The sequence below is a fragment of the Arachis stenosperma genome, chromosome 2 (assembly GCF_014773155.1).
Source record: "Arachis stenosperma cultivar V10309 chromosome 2, arast.V10309.gnm1.PFL2, whole genome shotgun sequence".
Taxonomy (NCBI): domain Eukaryota; kingdom Viridiplantae; phylum Streptophyta; class Magnoliopsida; order Fabales; family Fabaceae; genus Arachis; species Arachis stenosperma.
The window spans coordinates 99,710,768-99,718,574 of NC_080378.1; the positions used below are offsets into that span (position 1 = coordinate 99,710,768).

At 34.4% G+C, this 7,807-nt stretch overlaps 1 long non-coding RNA gene across 2 annotated transcripts; it reads left to right on the forward strand.

Moving 5' to 3' along the window:
• The first annotated feature begins 2,184 nt into the window (after positions 1-2,184).
• On the forward strand, positions 2,185-5,006 carry LOC130960229 (uncharacterized). 2 transcript variants are annotated; one of them, XR_009079036.1, is made up of 6 exons: positions 2,185-2,389; positions 2,504-2,543; positions 3,547-3,627; positions 4,056-4,185; positions 4,487-4,649; positions 4,770-5,006. It is a non-coding gene; the product is annotated as an uncharacterized LOC130960229 (long non-coding RNA). The 2 variants fall into 2 exon arrangements; XR_009079035.1 differs by lacking the exon at positions 4,056-4,185.
• Positions 5,007-7,807: the final 2,801 nt, after the last annotated feature.

Below are 7,807 nucleotides of genomic sequence, written 5' to 3' on the forward strand. Positions count from 1 at the left end.
AGCGACAGAGACCGCGGCGCCAAAATCCTTTAAGGAGTCCTAGCCAGATGCCTCTTCACCACCGTCTGTCATACCGATGACGATTTGGCCTGATGGCAAGTCAGCGTGAGTACTATTTTAATGTCTTTTATTTTAAAATCTATTTTGAATTTGTTATGTTTTATGTGTTTGATAATATTAAATTTTTCATTGATATATTTGCACCAAACAACAATGCATGTACACAGGAGCTCTCCAATGTGATTAAGTCCATATACGACAACCCATGGCCAAGCTATACGAAGAATCCTGTTGAGACCAGAGAACGATGGTTTCAGAAGTGAACGGTAAAAATCCAATGTTGTTGAATTAATTGTATTTTAACTGTATTTTAATGTTGTTGAATTATTTTGTGCAGGAGAAATTTATATGGGATAGGAAACATGATCTCATTATCAGGAAAATCTATGGTTACCAGATTGCTAGATGACTTCAGCAGTTGATGCAGGATGTTTGTGAGAGGCACGACCACCTCAAGATTTGGATCCGTCCAAATATTAAAAGGGCATTGGACAACCATTTTAGTATTAATGAGGGGTTCAGGTGTCACTGTCTGACGAACAGAGCTAATAGGGCATCGCGAAAGTCATCGAAGTATACCGGTGGGTCGGCAACATTCATGAAGATGAAGAGCAGGCTGGTATGTAGTTTGCTAATCTTTGTTAATTATCACCTGAATTAATTGTTACTCGATTTATTTTATTATTTGATTTCAATATGTGCAGTCTAAGTTGTTGGAGTGTGAGACAACATTGGCGGAGACCTTCAAGTATACCCATTCGTTGAAGGCCAACAAGGAGAGATTTGCTAATGAGCGATTTACAGTTTATTATGTGAGTTTTCAATTAATTCTAAGTTTGAAATATATTTGGTTTAAAGTCAATTAACTGTCATCCTAATCGCAACGTGTGTTACACAGGAGGACTACATAGTACATACAGAGATTGGAGGCAGCAACCCAGCAATCTCAGCCTAGTAGGGACGACCCAACTCTAATTCCTCACCTGTTGATCATGATAGGGTTTGGCATGACTCCGCCTTTGAGCCTTACAAAAATCGCGTCTACAAGTTGGGGTCGTTCTTTGCCAGTGGCTTCCACACCTCCACATTGGCAGCTTCATTTGGCTCTGTCTCTGCCACCAGCCTTGCCGATCCCGAGAAAGTCATAGATCTGAGGGAGTAGGTGTAGAAACTCACACAAGAGCTTCACCAACAAGCTCAGCAGTTTGGCGAAAGGTACAACGAGCTTCTTGCACGCATGGGAACCATTGATTCCCTCGGTTGTAGCTGAGGGAGGACCTGGAGCAGCTATGGCGTTTGCAAGACCAGATAGCGGTGTACAACGAGCAGATGCTTGGAGATAGTGGCGTTGCTGGTGGGGCACCGACACCACCACCTAGTGTGCCGCCTCAGCAGGGGGAAGACGACGATGACAACGGTTACTTGGATTCGTAGGGTTTAGAAATTTTATTTATTTTATGTCCATGTGATTGTATTTTACTTCTTTGACTTTTTATTATATTCAGACCCTTGATATTTTAATAAATCATTAGTTGAGTTCTGGTATTTAGAATTTGTATACTAATTTGTAAAAAAAGAAAATTAATTTGACTACTAATTATGCACTAATTGTAAAAAAATTGCTTAAAGTCGGATTTACCGGCAGAAAAATTCGATAGTAAATAGGTGCCACAAAACATAATATTGCGCCAAAAATTACCGTAAGAAATATCCACTGGTAACGAACCGCTTATTTCGTTGTATTTATTACAAACTCTGACGCAAAATTCGCCGGTAATTACCGTTGGACAAAATAATCCGGTGGTAATCTTTTTTTGGCACCATTTATACCATTAGATACATTTTGTCGGTAAATCCAATGATAAATGAATTATTGTCAAATTAATTACATAAATTTACCAATAAATACGATAATATTCAATGTTTTTTGTAGTGAAAATATTTCATATATATTTATGTCTATTTACTCCAATTAATTCACTACAACATTTATGCTTTTTTATGGGAGTTTTTTTGTGGGAATTTTAAAAACTTTCATGGTATATTTTATTTCTAACAATTTAGAAAACTCCTGCAGATATAATTAATAAAGACTCCACTATTAGTTTGAAATTAAAAATAAAACTCCCTTGCTTTACCACCGGAAAGAAAAACTCCCACTCAAACAGGGGGAGAGTGAGATCTAAGTGTTAGCGAAACAGAGATTCAGAGAGAAGACAGAGCTCGCCACCGAAACCCTAAGTTTTCCGCCATAGCCATTGCCGCCTCTGTCGTCACCGCAGTTCATCTCCTCTTTAGATCTGGTTGATCACAACGTTAAAGCCTTTGAGTACTATTGCCTTGACCTAATTGCATCTTACATTTCATGCTATTCGAGTAATATGCTCTTCTCCAATTCCTCTTTGATTTTTCTTCTTCTTTTGTATAACAAAAATTTGGACAGGTTATTCAATGTTCTTATGCCTTTGATGCATCTTAAATCGGTGAGTAGTCTATAATTTATATTATGTGCGCCTTCAATGTCATGTTCTAGGGTTGAGGATGGAGAAGTTTTTATTTATTTACAGTAGATTATAACTGAAAATTAGGAAGCGAAAGTTTATGATTTCTGCGTACTCATTGAGATTTTGATCTAGTTCATGAAATCTCAAGTTCTGGACTACCTTTACTGAAGTATCTTAAACTTAAATGTGCCTACATTTTCATTTCTCTTAGTGTTTCAATGTTTATAATATTGAGTTTCATATTTGTAATTATGCCGAGATTCATTTTTGATTTAACATCACTTTACTAATCCTCGCACACTCTATATCATAACAAATTGAAGCCGTCAAGTTACGAATGGAATAGGAAAAAACAAGTTAAGACTAAACTTGAGTCTATATATGATGATTCATGATCTTGAGGTATTACATTGATTTTGTCTTTCATTAATGACTTGATTTCGAATACTCTCAGTGAAGGATTATATTTTCACTCTTTCAAGGTTTTTTAATTTTGTTTAGATGGTTTATGTAAAATTTTTAATTGCTTCAAGTTGTTTTGCAACTATATAGGCACTTCAAAATTCAGAAACTTCTTTTGGAATAGAACAGACCACATGTTGCAATAGTCTCAGTATGCGAAGTTTGTTATAAGAACTTTTTAGTTTTTTTTTTATTTAATTATCCTTTACATTTGGGATGTCTTTTTGCTTCATTTTAAATATATATATACCAGATGAGCTTATCAAAGATGCCAAATACATAGGATCCACAAATACTTCAATTTTTCTCTCATGTATACATATTTTATTGTATACTTATATATGTGAGTAACTTTTTAAATCTCTATTATATGCTATATTCAAATTCACTATTGACAAATATACTATAAGTATTTGATCCAAAATAGTAATATATTTTTATGAAATTGATGTATTCATATGTTGTATTGAATGCTAAGTGTGCTGCTGTTACTAAATGTATTCTTGCTGTTGTTTACAAGGCACCCAATGATCATCATGTTCTTCTTGAGGGAACCCTCCTCAAGCCCAACATGGATACCTCTGGCTCTGATAGCCCAAAGGTAATAATCTTCAAGATGATTGCAAAAGGCCAAAATGAACTTGCAAGAGTAATTAGTAATTACCACTTAGAATTGCAGTTTAAGGATCACTGGTTAGTTAGGGAGTTAGTTTGCTATAAACAAAGGAAAGAAGAGATTAGTTACATTTTTTTTAGTCTTGGCATTTGTTAGAGTCTTGAGAGTTAAATGTGTCTCTAACATTGTGCTTATAATTTGCTTGTGGTCCTAACATAGTATCCTTCTGAGTTTAAAAAGTGAATATGAAAAAGCTTATTGTTCACCTACTTGACACTCTTACTGTTTTTCTATGTTTGGGTTGAAACTAGAAACTTGAAACAACGTGTTGAAGATATCCTTAGTTTTGTGGATATTATATATTACTAAATGAATGACCTTTATTTTGTTCTATGTGATTACAATATTTGTAGAACACCTTGCACATATCCAGGAAAAAACATTACCTTCTGTGTCAATGAAAGTTCTACACCCTTTTGGCTATCACTCTTGGCAGAGTGGGAGGATGGAGATGGAGACATTAGCTCCATGTATTTACAAGAAGTGTGCATTTTGCTCTTCCTATCTATATTTGTCTGCATAATCTTTACTGAATTACCAAATCTTCAATTGATATGAATATATAAGAAAGTGATGTAATTTTTATTAATGTGTTATATTGGTTTATTAACACATTTAATTTGTCATTATACTTTGCATCTATTGTTTGAACAATGTTATGTGAAAACCGGTGTCAATTATTTGAACAATGTGCCAATTCTTAAACCACTACAAAAATTATCAAGTTCATTATTTATTTATTTAATTTTTTTTTGCTTTATTGCATGATATGGCCAATCATTAGGTACTTATTTGGAGAGATTTTTCACAGAGAAGGTCCTAATTGGCAAGAATTTGTCAAAATTTTAGGCCTATTAGTAATAAACTCAACAATAAGCTTCATAGAAAAAAATAATGCTGATAATGCTGCAACAACACTAATGGCTCGTTTAGCTCCTAAAACAAAGGTATTATTCTTTCTCTTTGACATATGTTTCTGAAATTCATTGGCTATATTATATGCATATGCTACATAGACTAATTCCTTGCCATTAATGAGTACGATTATATTATATGCAATTTTGCAGGTTCTAAGGGATGGGCAGTGGCAAGAGCAAAATGCAGCCATAATTTAAAAGGGTGTAATGATGACTACTTGATCCTTGTTAATTTTCATACTAGAATTCTATTTAAATCTTGTATGAGTATTGGAAAGGTATTTTTTTTAACTGCATATTTGCATTCAATGTTGATCATCCTTAGATTAAATAATTATGAAATAAAAGAGATTTATGATCTAATAGAAGGTTGTGAAATAGACGAGTATTTTAGAAGGAATAATAATGAGGGGTTGAATTTTGGAAAATTGATAAAAACTTTTATTAAAGGGTTTGTTAGGGTGTTTGAAACCAACACAGGTGACTACTTTTTTTTAATTAAAAAATGAAGTTTGTGGGGGATTTTAAGCCGCCATAAAAATAGTAAAAAAATGCCACAATACATCAACCTGAAACTCCTACAAAACTCGCAAAAAACCGTCACTAAATGATGTCTTAGCGGTTTACCAAAACTGCCACAAATAAGCTTGTGGCACCTCAAATTTTAGAGGTTTGTGAAATTGCCACGATCCATTTTGTGTGGGTTTGAAAATTCCACAAACTTGAAAAAAAATCCGCCACAAAATAATAAAAATCTTGTAGTGATTCACTACGAGACACTAAAATCTCAATAGATTAGATTTTCCACTTCCAAATCTCGCTCCTAATTAATTGTTTTGGATTTTTTATCAAATACATTAATAAAAATAAACACTGATACATTTATTTTTTACTTTATTTTCAGTTTTTTTATTGTATAATTTTGGATGTTCTATTTTTTAGATATTTTTTTATAATTTGGATATATATATATATATATTTTGATATTTCTATCAGATTTTTTTTATATTTTTAAATATTTTTTATTGTATGATTTTAAAGGTTCTCTTCTTTATATTTTTTATTTTTTTAGCGTATAAAAAAGCTAGCAAATTTTAAAAAAATTAATAAAATGTTAATTACCTAAGCTTTTTCATAATCAAATTATAATGTTCAGACGAACATGCATTAATCAATATGTTTCCTTAAAAAGTACTTCAACCAATAATAAACTAAATGCATGTAGGATTAAATTAAGAGTAATTCAATACAAAAGGAATACAACTTTTTTTTTTTTAATATTGGCTGTCATCACTTGGCATTGTTGGTGGGTGCCTAACCAAGTGAGGCCCACAAGTTAAAAAAAACAAATAAAAATAAAAGAAAGTGGCATAAAGTCACAGGAAGCAAGAGAAAGACAAAAGGGCTTCTTTCAATTTGAAAGAAAGCAAGCACGCAGTAGCAGTGTCAAAGGAAAAGAGAAAATTGGGAAAAAGGGCAGTTACAATGTGCTCCGATTGAACTGGTAAATTTGCTCTATTTTTTATAAAATTTTAGTATGTTATTCCTAGTATAGAGATGAATATTAAGATATAACTTGCTAGTTGTATTGCCTTCTCTTTTACCTGATTTGAGATACCCACTTTGTGGAGGATTTATGTTGATTCCATCAATTTTGGTGATGTATTTTGTTGATTGTTGAGATGCCCTAGTGTCATTAGGAAGACTGTTTGTGTACCCATTATTCTGATAGTGGAAGATTTTACTTGTAACACCCTAATATTCAAATCCTTATGCTCGAGTCATAAGTCAATGATATTACGGTGGTACGACTCTCAGGTGGATTTTTAATATATATAAATGTAGTTAATTTCGAAAGGAGTATTAATCGAGAAGCCTGAAAAGAGTAGAAATAAAATCGCGAAGACGTATCACTCACGTTTCGACAACGAAAAGTTAAACTGTGAAGCCGAAAGCGATAAACGGACAAGGCATAAAGGAGATTAAGAGATAGATAACGGATAGATATATATAACATAAGTAATAGCCACTAGTCGCGACCCGCGAAGTTTAGGCCGGCTAGGGTACAGTATGAAAGTAGTTGACAACAGTACATCCTAATCTCTCCCAAAGGAAACATAAGAGCCTCTATAGGCAAGATCCAAAAGAGTTCAACACATAATATAATCCTTTCAAAACAAAGGTGGAGAGATTCTAAGCAAAACACAAAGTAGAGGAAATAAATATCTTCGCCGTCTCTCAGACGAACCGCAGCTCACTTCTGAGCACCTGAACCTGTATCTGAAAAACAAGAGATATATACGGAATGAGAACCCCGGGCCCATGGGTTCCCAGTACGGTAAAAGTATCAAATAAATACCATGCACTGCAATAAAAACTCACTAAGCATCCTAAACTCCTTTTCACCAAATATCCAGCCTAGATTCTCACTAATCCATAAATAGGCATCTGTCGTAAGGGGATACTAAATCTAGTTCATGTTACACATGTTTCCCAATTCACTGATTCCTTCACGAATCAGACTCAGAATCATAAGCAAGACCATCATCAGTTATTCTGCCTCAGCAACTCTATATCAATACATCATACCCTCGCCTGGAGCTAGTGAAATCACATCACTGCGTCTACCCAGGGAGCTCAAATGATCTCATTCGAAAATCATCATCATTATGCAATCGCATTATCAATTCATCTCATCAAGAACAGTCCCCATCATCCTCCAACACCATCATGAGGGATCTCTCAGTTGTACAAACACAAGCAATACAGACAAGTAATACACAAATAAGGTACAAGTAGAACAAGTAGCATGTAATCAGGTAACATAGCATATATGATATAGAAATCCAAAACAAATAGGCAAACCCAAACAATTCAAACATATGCAAATGATGAATGCCTGTCCTATGGCTGATGATATCATCTGTCGGTTATCAAGCCAACCCGACGTGTCCGGTAGCTAACCCGGGCACAGTCTCTCTGTTGCGCATTAATATCATTAGAGGGAATATGTGCCCTGTCACCATTAGAGGGTATCTGCGCCCTGTCGCCATTAGAGGGTATCGGTGCCCTGTCACCCTTACAACCAGAGAGAAAACACAAGCATGCTTACATTCAACATTTTTCACCATTACCCGGAGCAAGTGGGACGAGCCACAACCCTTGCTACTGCCCAGGTATCTTAAACA